Genomic DNA, 12,268 nt, shown 5'->3' with positions numbered 1-12,268 from the left:
TGTTTATTCATGGCTTGCATAACATTAATTGAGTATCATATTGTAACTTTATCCACCACAATCATAACTTGCTATGAGAAACTAAAAAACACTTCATCGACAATGAGATCTTATGGTATGGGTGAGATGCAAAACCAAAAGTCCACGAGTTGTTCATGAATGTTGCACATTCACATCATAGAGAACGTGAAAGATGTTGTTGCTGAAGGCATCCACTCTAACGAACTGAAAAGATGTGTTGAACGATAATGATGTAGAGTTGGCATATCTCATATGAGAAATGCCTCTAAATTACAATTATCCGGATAATACAAAAATTGAGAAAAATATTGAATATTATAGAAGATTGAAGACCTGCTAGTACACAGGTGTGTCCATAGCTTTCAGAGGTGAGCCACATAAGGCATGGTGGTCATGGGGCCCCAACAGGACTTTTCCATTGCTTCGACGATGATTCCTCATCATATTTTGACAATCAATGCTTTTATCAAAAAATATCATCGTCGATAAAGTATCACTAATCTTTTCATCGATGATGCTTTCATTGAAAAAACTTGTCATCGATGAAGTATCATTCATGCTTTTATCAAAAAAATTTATCGTCAATGAAGTGTCATTCATGCTTTCAGGATTTATCACCGCCAGTAAACCACTATTGATGGGGCTTTTTGCAAAGCCTGAATGTCATCGAAATATCGTTGGAATGTCGTCACAAGATCGTCGAAAGGATCGGGGACCAAAAGAACCCTAGGGTTGCAAAAATAGGAAATCTGGATGTAAATAAGGGGTAGAGAAATAATGTGTCATTTATATAGAACAGAATTTCGCAAGAAATATTTTTTTTATACTCGTAAAATTTTTAATAATTATTTAAATAAACAAAAATAATTTATTATCTTAAATATGACTTTTATTTATTTAAATATGCATGTAAATTATAATTTATGTAGTACATTGATTTGAAATGAAATTCCAAGTGAATTTGAATTTTATCCAAAGTTAAAATGAAATTCGAATTTAATGCAAAGTTAAAATCGTGTAAATTGGGATTTAAATAGAATTTAAATTTTAATTGGGTTTGGAATTAATTTCATTTAAATTTGGATTTGGTATGTGTGTTTAGATCTAAATTAGGTTTGAATTTAATTTGAGTGAAATTAGGATTTTATTTAATGTCAATTTGAAATTGAATTTACATGTTAAATTGAATCATAATTGTAGGGCTAAAGTTCGAGTTAGATTCAAAGTTAAATTGGGCTTAATATACATTTAGAATTTAAATACAATGTAATGTAAATTCGAGTTTTTTATTTGGATATGGATTTTTGTAATTGGGTTAGGATATGCTCATGGGTTTGATTTGGGTTTCTTAATAGGGTTTGGATCCTAATTGGATTTGAAATCCAAAAGAAGAACCTATCTTAGAAATTAATGTTAATTAAATTTTATGGAATAAAATCAAAGATTTAATCAAGTTTAATAAGAGTGTAGGAGTCTATGGGATGGATGTCCACCATAGTGGGCCTTCCTTATGTGGAATTGGACGTCCACCTTTCAAAACATAAAACAATAAAAAAATAAATAAAATAGGCTTAGATAATTATGTAGCCTAGGATATTTTGTAAGCTAGATTTGGACTTCTTTGCATAGATATGGCAATATAGCCAAAGAGGTAGGACGTTTCCCCCTTCCCCACCTTGCTATATTAAATAAATAACAACAAAAAACTTTTCAACTAGTTTCCTAATTTAAAATAAAGGCTTGATGGTTAGTATATTTTAAAGGTTTTATAATTTATAAAATAAGCATGTTAGCTGATAGACATAGAAACTTATGAAAATTCCAGAAGGGAACACATGGTATATGGGGCCCACATTCCAGCCAAGGTAGGACGTCCCCACCTTTCTTTAAAGAAGGTTATACAAAAAAATAAACAAAGATAAAGAAAGAATTCAAAAAGAAAATATAAAATAGAAAGGAAAAAACAACTTTCCTTATACTATGGAGAGGCCCAAGAGAGGCCATTTAAGTTCCTCTCACGCACCCCCCTCCCTCTCTCTCTTTTAATATAAAATGTTTTTCAGATCTGTAAATTGGAGATGTGATTTGAACACATATGGGTGTCGCCCAAAAATTTTGATTGACAGCCCGTAACAACAACATGATTTTTGCTAATTACTATTTTTAAGTAATGTTTGTGAACCGATGTGATTCAATACCTATCATGCTCACATGCACATAGTCAATGTATGCATATGTTTAGAGGCTATGAAATGTGTAAAATTGATATGTGACAACATGATAAGTGTATGCATGATGATTATGATGAATGCCATGTTATTTGATGAGATAAACCATATATGATGATAAATTGCATAAATGGTTTACGTATAGGCTTGGGCATCATGCATTGTATTGAAAGATGTATGTAAAGCATGTGGGATGGGACATGGGTCATGAAGGACCCTATGAGCACGTGGCTCGAGAGTGAGCTTGGGTTCGGTGGAACCATTGTGGTGTTTGTGTATACCCGATAATGAATAATTGTAATACACATATACTCTTAAACCTCAAGGGAGGTCTGGCATAAGGGTACTTTCAAGAAAAGTATGTTACTACGAGTCTCGTTCGAGGGTATCCTGGAATGAAGATATGTTACCGAGGGTTTGGTTCGAATGGGTTGATGTTTTTCTTGTGTTGTTGTAAGAGCATCAAGAGGAAGGCATGGGTTGGAGGCCCTTGGTGCTGAGGCACTTGAGTTGACTTGTGAGTTTAATTAATCAACACTAAGTACTCATTCAAACGAGTGTCTATCTTAGAGAGGGTAGGTGGTACACATGATTGAGAAAAGAAATGATTAATTTGGAGAGCGAGGTGTATCTTGGATTCTCCATCATCGGTGTAGAAAACCAAGACTACCTGATAAGGTCTAGGTTGGTAGATCCATGACTCTTTAGAGTAATAATCGATTCTCTGAACCACTTGAGTGTCTCTTGTATGTTGGCCGATTCAATGGGTGTTTGTAGATCTTTCTGAGTCCATAGAGTTAATAAAATACATGTCATAGTGAACCCTCTATCAAACTGGTTACATCGAAGTTAAGTCCCTGAGAGTGTACTCTTACAGGGCGAGAAAAGAGAAACAATGCATTAGAGATGAGGTTCACCTGTTTCACATGCTAAGATGTATGAAATAATTATATGCTATAGTGCATGATCTTGATTATTGACAAGTTTGAATGCTGGTATTGTGCTAAAGAGTAAGTTAATATTGTTTATTTACCTGTATGCTCAAATGTGTGTATGTAATCTGGATCAGTGATATGTGCTTGATTGATATATTAATTGCATGCTTTGTGTATTTAGAATTTATTTTCTTATTTATATGGTAGAGTGTTACCTAATGGGGCACGGTTTGACCCCTAGCTTTTACCAGTTTTTAGGCAATGAGTAAGTTGGTGATGCGATATGCTTATGGTGGTACCAGGATGGATGTCATCACTCTCTTCCTAAATACTTGGCTTATGTTTTGGCTCTTGGGTATTTTAGATATTTTAGTAGTATATTAAGGCTCTAATTTAATTATAATTGAATGTTTTAAATTAATGAATAGCTTCTTTAAAACTCTATTTTAATCATGCGTGTGTTGTGGTTTTGATTGTAATTATAATACCTGTAAATCTTTTGTAATATAAATAAATAAAGAGATTAGCTTTATTGTCGAGTTAGAAATATGTTTCTATCTTTTAAATGTCAATTATAGGTATTTTACATGTTGAATTATTTTTTTCTTACTAATAAGGGTAAAATAGTTATTTCAAAAATTATTTTAGATAAATTATTATTTTAAATATCTAATTTATCATTAAAACTATTCATTTTGGTGAGTTTTGAGTTATTAAGTGTCTTAAGCCTAACTAAATGCATTTTGGTGATTTTTGAAAGAAATTTCAATAAAGGGTATTTTGGTTATAAGATTAATTTACAAGGTATAATTTAATCAATTCTTTGATATTTTTAAAAGTATCAAAATTATAACTATTTAGTATTAGGCTAACATTAATTAGTTTTAGTTTTGGTGTTTTTGGTTTTAGAAATCGATTTATAGGGTTTTGGGTCATTTGGATCCAAAATAGATCCAAATGAGCCCCATTTTGGATGTGTGCATTTTGGGCTTCTTTATGAGGATTGGAGGGACCCACTAGGCCACCCTCTTTTTTCTTATTTTCTTTCTCATTGAGCCAACACCCTCCCTTCTTCCTTTTATTTTTATTTTTATTTTTGAGAAAAGCCTCTTCTCCCTCTTTCTACATTCTTCTCCTTTTTCTTTGGGAACTGAGCAATATTCCTTGGGATCTGCACTTGTTGTTGCATGGGGAATTGGCGCCATCCTCCTCCATCCTGCATGAAGGTGTTTTCCCCATTTTTTATCCTTCTTTTTCTCTTCTTTATCACCCGTTTTAAGAGTTTGGCTTAGCCGATTCACTCTAATTAGTGTTTCTCTCAATTTTATGCCATTACAGCCTTGAGAATCATGTCTCAGGCGATTTTGAACCCTCTCGCAACCTCATTGTCATGGGTAGGTATGCACTTAACCTTTTCCCTCATATTCCCCATCATTTTTCATCACTTTTGAGATTTTCATTCTAGTTGATTGGCTTAATTAGGTTTTTATATTTTTTTCCTTCATTGGGATTCATGCCTAGCAAATTGGGATCTTTTTCACACCTATTAGCATGTTGAGGTATGCATTCTTCATTGTTTTCATTTGTATTTATCGATTCTCCATTATTTTATTGCTTTTCTAGCAGATTTACTCGATTTGGTGTTTCCTCATATTGCATGCTTAATTCCTGGCATTGGTAATTGTGCCCTACAACTTGACACATTATTTTCATCATCAGTAGCAACGTTATTTACATATGCTTCATCCTTTTTTTCTTTGATTTCCTCACTTTCAGGTTGTTTTTTCAAGAGAATTTGTCATTCTCTTGGATTTGGGTGCCCCAATTTTCATGCAACCGTGTTGGTGTGACCTTGGACTACGTCCAGAACAGTGGAGATGCCCAGCATAGTAGTTCAATTCAGCATTCACCATTTTTTATTTTATTTGTTTTGTTTCTTGTGGAATCGGTTTACCCAATTTTCAATTGTTATTGGGTTTTGGCATGGAATGAGATTTTGACATTTTATCATGTTTTGTGCAGCGTTGTAGTGCTCTCCAACAGCGAAAGGATGCCCAACTGAGTTTTTTTGTTGTATTTTGTTTGGTGTTGTGTGCCTCACACCAAGTGTTAAGAGATTTGCTTGTTAGTCGATTTGCGTAGAGTTTCGTGAAACCTCTTAGTTTTTTGGGTTTCCCCACTTACCTATTTTCATTTTACGAATGTAGGATCCCTAAACTAAATTTGCAAAATATATAATCTTAGCGTTTGGTATTAATCTAGTGTGTTTTAGCATTATGTTATTTAGATATTGAAACATAGTGCCATAATTAGCGGATTTGATTTAGAAATGTTTAATTCGATGTGCATGCATGAAATCGTTCATTGAATGTATTGATTATGTCATTAGCATGATTAGATTAGCTTATTAATGTTGTTAAGCATATTTTATCATTTTGAAAATTTAGATTATGCCTTGGGAATTGTCTCACACATTAATTGTTTGGTAAAATACCTAAGTGAGACTAAATTTCATATTTGAATGTGGTTTTGAACAAGGCTTCAAGAATATTTTCAAATGTCGTATATGCATGTTTGAAACTCTATTTTGATGTATTTATTTACATCTCACAATCATGTTTTTTGATATATTGTTTTGCGTCATAAACATATACTTGATTGTGTGCGAATGTGTGTAGTTAATCATGTTAACACGCACATCACTAGTGTGATCTTTCTACATGCACATGCTTAGTTTGTGTTCGCAAACAAAAAGTGTTTAGAAGCACTTATTCATTCATTTCTATTAGTAAGAATGCTTAGAATTATATATTTTGCGACATGCAAATTTATTTGCTTGCTTGCGGCTAGAAAACCCACTCGCATTAAATGCAATATAAAATACAAATCGGGTAAACGCTTGTGGTAAGTGCATATGGTGCAAATGGATCACACAAAGGGTTATATTATTGTATGCAACATGTGTGTATACACACCACTTGGTCCTAGATATATAGGATTGTTATGATTATAGTTCAGAGATCGTGCTCAGCATGATTTAAATGAATGAAAATAGAAGTGCTGTTTTTTTTGTAGTTTGGAGACAATGCTTGACATGGTTGTTATAGTGGAGATATGAAGTGTGTGGGCTGTATAGGTTGTCTGCGATGTTTGTTTTAATTGAATCATGCATAAATGAATGTTATGATGAGTGCCTTGCAAAACCATGTTTGTATTACAATGTTTTGTATGAACATGTGCTATGATTGATGTGCTGCATAAATGTTATATTGAAAGTGATACATATGAATATGTTATGATTGTCATGCATAAGGGCATGCGATATTTGATTCACACTTGAGAATATATTGATTATCTTGCATAGATGCATGTTATATCTAATTCATATATGAGATATATTGATTATCATGCATAAAGGTATATTATATATGATTCATATATGAGAGCATGTTGATTATCATACATTAGGGCATGTTATATCTGATTCATATATTAGAGTATATTGATTATCATGCATAAGGGCTTGTTATATCTGATTTATACATGAGAGTATATTGATTATCATGCATAAGGGCATTTTATATTTAATTCATACATGAGAGTATGTTGATTATCATATATGGGTTCATGAGAGAGTTATTCTGTGAGATTATGATACTGAAATGTTACCTATGACCTAATAATAATGATAACCTTAAGACCATGAGTCTATTTGAGGAGCTAGTGAAGTCGGGCTCTCTGAGATGGTCGGGTCTATCCCAATATCTTTGTCTTTTCAGGCGAAGGAAGGGCAGTACAAGCCTTGTGAGATATATCAAGTTTTTTTAGGGTTGGAGGTACCTCTTGTCTCTGTCCCAAGGAGGTTAAGGGACATGTCTACTAATGAGTCTTAGGTGGCAGTATCACAATTCTACAGAGTTAGGGATGCATGCGCAATTTTAGCCTGACGATATTGGTTTGACGCAACCCAAAACCCAAGACTACGGGTTCGTTCTTTAAATCGTTGTATTACAGAGTTGAATCACTTGAGATAAACTCAATTAAGCCATATGAGGGTAAATAAAATACATAGAATAATAGATACTCCCATGGTTGTTTTTAAGGCCTGTACCCTTATTTGAATCAGATGAGTCTAACAAACTAAGAGAAACAATACATTAGATTTTTTGAATCACTGATATCATGTGCATAGACATATAAATGTGAATATGTATAGATTGTTAATGTTGCATGTGTCATTGCACATGAATTATTACATGTGAATGAAAAAGACATTTATGGTCGTGTGATTAACCTGTGGATGCAAGTCGTGGACTTGTTGGTGGCACGTTAGGTGCTTATGTATGTGAGACACATGAAAATAGTCGAGTTAAGGCATGTTCTTTAAAGACTTGTAATGCAAGAGTGCATTGATGTCCTAAGAAAAAACCTAATAATTTGATAATTATAAGAATGTATATGTTAGTTATGAGTTGGACATGTGTATGCTCTTTTGAGAAAATGAATGTAAATGCTTACATTTTTAGATTGTTATGTCTTATTTCACTTGAAAGCATGCACATATCAAGTACGCTATAATGGTCGAATGAGACTTCAACTTATTTATCATGTGCATTCTTTTTAAAAGCATATGATATGTTTGTGAGGGACTTTGATGTCCTAAATTATTTAAGAAGCATGTACATGTGTTTCACGTTGGACAAAGTTAAATGAGATTTGACCTAATTATATATGTGCAATTATATGTTAATTGCTTATTGTTATTCATTTATGTGAATGGATGTTATGGATATGGATGAATGCAATTATGAATGTCATGGATGCAAATGAATGCAATTATAAATGCTATTGATGTAAATTAATGTTATATGAATGCTTAGTTGTGGATTCCCTTGACCTTCAATTTATAAATGATGGGAATCACGCTTTGGTTATACCATTACAAACTTGATACGTATTCTTTAAGTTTATTTTTGAATTTTCTATAGGCATGTAGTTGATGTCCTATAATATTATAGAAACCCTCCTAGAGGACTGAGGCGAAGGAAGGATTGCTTGCTCCATTCTTACTTATTAGTATTCCAGGGGGATCCAAACATTTTTTACTTTTATAAACTTATAAACAATTAAACTTTGTTATTTCAGGATCTTTACATTTGAGGACTTGTAGTATTTTTGAATGAGAATCCTTATAAATGTTGTCTTCCTTTTTTTGCCATGTTTGAGCATATGATTTCAAAATCTCAAATCTTGATGTAACTCCTCAATGGTCTTAAACTTTAAATGAATTTTGTCTTTCATATTTTTTTTAATGTGTGAGTACCCTTAGAGTAATAACCTCAATCGAGTTGTGTCTAAGGTTGATTTCATATTGGATCTAATATTGGGAGTTTAATATATGCCCATGCTTATGCTCTGGCGGGCCGTCCAATATTTGAAACAATTGAAATATGGTCATAGGTGAACCCGTTGAGACATTACTCACGAGAATCATATAAAATTTTATAACAAATGAAAAGTTTTAAATTTTCTCAAAATTTTGAGTTTAGGAAAAAGTTTTAAAAATGTTGAATCTTTTAGGCACATTATAGTTGGTATCAAAGTAAGGGTAAGTGTAACCTCAAGTGCGAGTAAAATCGCCTTGACAAGTATGTATCTGTGTTATAACTGCTATTGATGCTTATGATTGCAATGTATTAGCATAAATTTATGAAAAACATGATATGATATGTGATGATTGCTTTAAAACCTATAAATATGCTAGGACTCACAATTATTTGTGTGTTGTCACTTTTCATGTCTAGATGATGTGGGCATGAAGGGTGGACAACCTTCTCGACATGTTAACCACGATGGTTGGAGCGGTCTAGCAATAGTCGACTATCATTAAAACCATAGGGGCCAACCTGCGAGACCTTGCAGCGTGCCGTCAGAATATAGAGGGGGACTTAGGTTATAAGAAGTTCATGGATATAGACCACCCCGTATTCATGGGCAAGGTGGACCCGATCATGGCAGAGAAATGGATTAAAGAGATAGAACATATATTATGTGTTCTTCAACTTTTTGAGGATCGAGAGATTTATTTTGTCACTTATCGATTGAAGGAACAAGCTCTATGATGGTGGGAGACAGTCCACCAGGTTAGATTCGAGGACCAGACGATTTCATGGGTGTTGTTCATGGATGTATTTTTTTAGGCCTATTTTCTGAAGCTTGAGAAGGCCAAGAAGATGTAACAATTTTTAGAGATCCAGCAAAGAGCTATGCCTTTGCGAGATTATATCGCCAAGTTTAGGAAACTCGAGTACTTTTGTCCACATGTGTACGCTACTAACGAAGAGAGAGCGATGAAGTTTACTCATGGTTTGAAGTTTGTGTTTCAAACTAAGGTATTGATTCAAGGACTTGAGACACTCACTAAGGCCATTAAGGTGACCAATGTGCTTAATGGAGATTGAGCTTTGTACTCAAATATTTAGGAGAAATTGCAGGGGCAATCGTTTGGTGGAGGTCAGCAGTATCAGAGGAGGAAATTTTACGGGAAGCAAAGATTCACCCTGCCTACAAAGAAGCCTTTTGTTCAGACTAAGGGTAGGCACCCACAACAACAACTTCAGAGGCAGGATGATGGAGAGGAGCAATGCAGGAAGTGCTTGTGTGTCCATGGTGGCAAGCCTTGCCCCACCGCGTTGGCCACTTGTCATTATTGTGGCAAGGGTGGTCATTTTGTTCATCCCTACTATAAGAAGCATAATGATGAAAGAAAAAGAACATGAACTAATACATGTGTAGCATTCTCATGCATGCTAACATACTTATACATTTCAACACAAATCGAATCTTTCTTGGACCAACTAACTCAAACTAGTGCATCACATCAAAAAATATAACACACACATGTCTTTCAACCTGTTCTAGAGGTGATTCATTTGAATCCTTGGCTTAATAGCCTTTACCTGAACTCAAAACACCTATATATCATATTCTGGTGCACAAAAGTTGACTCTTCTGAGCGTAAGAATTGATTCACAGGCTAAACATAACATAAACAATACTTAGAAGTCAACTCTTTGAGTGAAACTGCTATTAAACAACAACCAAGAGTGGGCTCTCTTGGTCAAGAGTCAACAAAAAGATATAAGGGTCAACTTTCTATAGAAGAAACATGGGTCAACTCTCATAAAGAAAGAGAGTTGACAAACCTGATCAACTCTAGGTTAGACAACTATGTTCTCTAAGACAAAAATACCCCCCAAAACAACCCAAAATTAACCAAAATGCTCCCAAAACTTGTCTAGCGCTCTGAACTCATTACAACTCTAATTTTGACGAAATAAAGATCATTTTCTCAAAAATTCTGTAAGAACCTAACTAGGCACGTTAATTGCACAAAAAATCCATCTATATTGCCATTTTTTTATAAATTATAAAATAAAAAATATCAAATATTTCAGTAAAAGCTTCTAAAAAAAGTGACATGTGAAATTATCCATTTGACGAATTTGGTAAATTGTGCGACATTTTTTTTAAACACATCATTTTTGTAGTACTGTATGGTCATTTTTCCTTTGAACACATTCTTGGATGGTGAAAAACTCGTACCAGATCCACTTTTTCACATGCAGACATATTCAAATATCGGTCAAATTCCTATATTTGTTGTTTTTATAGCAAAAATTCAAAACCATATATGCATCCGATTATAGTCGGATAAGGTTTTGTCTTGCAAATGCAACTAAACAGAATCAAATTCGGTTGGATATTAGATCAAATCTGATTGATTGACATCCCTGCACACAGAAGTGTGACAAGGGCTTATGAAACTGGATTGTGAGTAAACTGGCTTCAAGTTTGAGCCTAAAATGGTTTGGTTCCGGGTCAAGTATGAAAACAAGTTTGTATACGAATCATGTTCAGTTTTTGTGTGGAAATAAGTTTTGGTACAGATTGGATAAAAGTGTTTGGATGAGTATAAAAAACGAGTTGTGCAAAAGGATTCAGGTACAAACCAATTCAAGTTTATGTTCTTACTCAAGAACTGAGACGTTCTTGAAGCCAGTCTAATATTTCAGGCCTGACTCGAATCCACTAGTCTATCAAGAACGGGTTGGCCAAGTGTATGTAACCGACCTTTTTTTGTTTTTGTTTTATTATACTGAGAAACCTAGGCCCCAGTAGTAGTTAGATCTTAGATCAACCCTCCAAGAGGTAAACACTCAATGAGTCAGATTTGGTTCGGACTTAGGTGAGTCCAAATCCATATCTCTATTTGAGGTGATGGTACGGGTTTGGACTTTTGGGTCGGCTAAAAAAAATACTTGGGTCCTATAAAGATTACATGAACCAGACCCAATCAAACTGGTAAGATAATTATTTTTACCTTTTTTATATTGAAAAATTACTGTTCTTAAGCGGAACACAGGTCGGGTGTGAAATTTTACAAACCATACCGAGCTTCATATACTAGTCGGATTGTTTGGGTCTCACCAAGTTTCTAATCGGGCTTCCTTTTTTTATCACCAAACCTATAGGGTTTGGTAAGGGTCAAAACCTGACTCATTGACACTAGGGATGTCAACGGGTTGGGTTTACCTGGATCCAACCCATACCAAACCCTATAGGATCTGGGTATGGTGATAAATAAGAAGACCCGATTAAAATCTGAGTCTGGACCCGAAGGTCTGATTAATACATGGAGCAAGGTTTAGTTTGTGAAATTTTATACCAGACTCGGGCTCGACTCAAGTTTCGATTAAGGCCAATAAATTTTTAATATAAAAATGATAAAAAATATTATTTTACTGGATATGACCCGAGTTTGGTTCATGTAGTTCTTATCAGGACCAGGTATTGTTTATCTTATGGTGAGTCCGATTAGACTCGGGTCCGAACTTGATACCATACCCGAAAATGGGGCCAGGTTTGGTTTCACCTGGGTCCGAACCAAACCTGAGCGTCGACAACCCTAAACAGTCTGAATAAGATGGATCCCCGTCATATGCCGTATGATGGCATCCATTATCCCTATCGGTCTGACGTAAGATAAATTTGCGACTTGTGGCCATTTTAGGGTTATCTCTC

Source organism: Nuphar pumila, chromosome 4 (assembly GCF_984573655.1).
Source record: "Nuphar pumila chromosome 4, dmNupPumi1.hap1.1, whole genome shotgun sequence".
In the NCBI taxonomy this organism is placed as follows: Eukaryota; Viridiplantae; Streptophyta; class Magnoliopsida; order Nymphaeales; family Nymphaeaceae; genus Nuphar; species Nuphar pumila.
Note: the sequence above shows the minus strand (reverse complement) of the source record.